The sequence below is a fragment of the Pyxicephalus adspersus genome, chromosome Z (genome assembly GCF_032062135.1).
Source record: "Pyxicephalus adspersus chromosome Z, UCB_Pads_2.0, whole genome shotgun sequence".
Classification (NCBI taxonomy): domain Eukaryota; kingdom Metazoa; phylum Chordata; class Amphibia; order Anura; family Pyxicephalidae; genus Pyxicephalus; species Pyxicephalus adspersus.
Genome location: NC_092871.1, coordinates 438,541 through 439,292, shown reverse-complemented (window position 1 = coordinate 439,292; position 752 = coordinate 438,541). Strand labels below are relative to the sequence as shown.

At 45.7% G+C, this 752-nt stretch overlaps 1 protein-coding gene across 1 annotated transcript in view; it reads right to left on the bottom strand.

The window, feature by feature from the left end:
- BRWD3 (bromodomain and WD repeat domain containing 3) overlaps window positions 1-752 on the bottom strand; it is a gene marked incomplete in the record, with an annotated part of 28,558 nt that overhangs the window by 17,101 nt on the left and 10,705 nt on the right.

The following is a 752-nucleotide window of genomic DNA, read 5'->3' as shown; positions in this document are numbered from 1 at the left end:
GTAAGGAGACACAGGGGGCAGAAGGATGGGGAACATATAAGGAGACACAGGGGGCAGAAGGATGGTGACGGTGTAAGCATACAGGTGGTAAAGGCATGGTGGTATGAGGACTAAGGGGGTGTTGAGAGATAGCAGTGGTATAGGGATCACAAGACTAAGTGGAAGGATGGTGATGGAGAATCCCTTCACTCGATGCTATGTTAGGAATAAACTATCCGCAGTCACCAATATCTGCGCCTCAACAAACGTCTGGCGTCATCGCAAACAAAATCACGAAGATGAACCGGGGCTGAGCTCAGAATTTTTGGGTCACGAAGCTCCAACTGGGTATTGAACAGCACAGAGCTGACATGCAGCAGCTTTACCCACATTAATATTATTAATAAAGAGGATTTATATAGCGCCAACATTTGTCCTAATTATAACATCTACATTAACACCGATACGCTTTCAGAATTCTGCCATGATTTGTAAGGTGCTGACCGTTCCGGCTGTCACCAATCCCACAAACAACCCACAAAGAGCCAAACTACAGATAAAGGAGCCTGAAAATGTAATGTTGGTCTCATCTCCTCAAATTATTTTATTCCTGTTTGGAAAGCATTAATCAATGCTAACTTTCTGACCCGATAGATAAATCCCCCCCCCAGCCGCTCCCTCCACTCCTCCAATGACCTACTAATGACTTCCTCACTCATAACCTCATCACACGCACGGATACAAGACTTCTCTAGAGCTGCCCCGACTCTCTG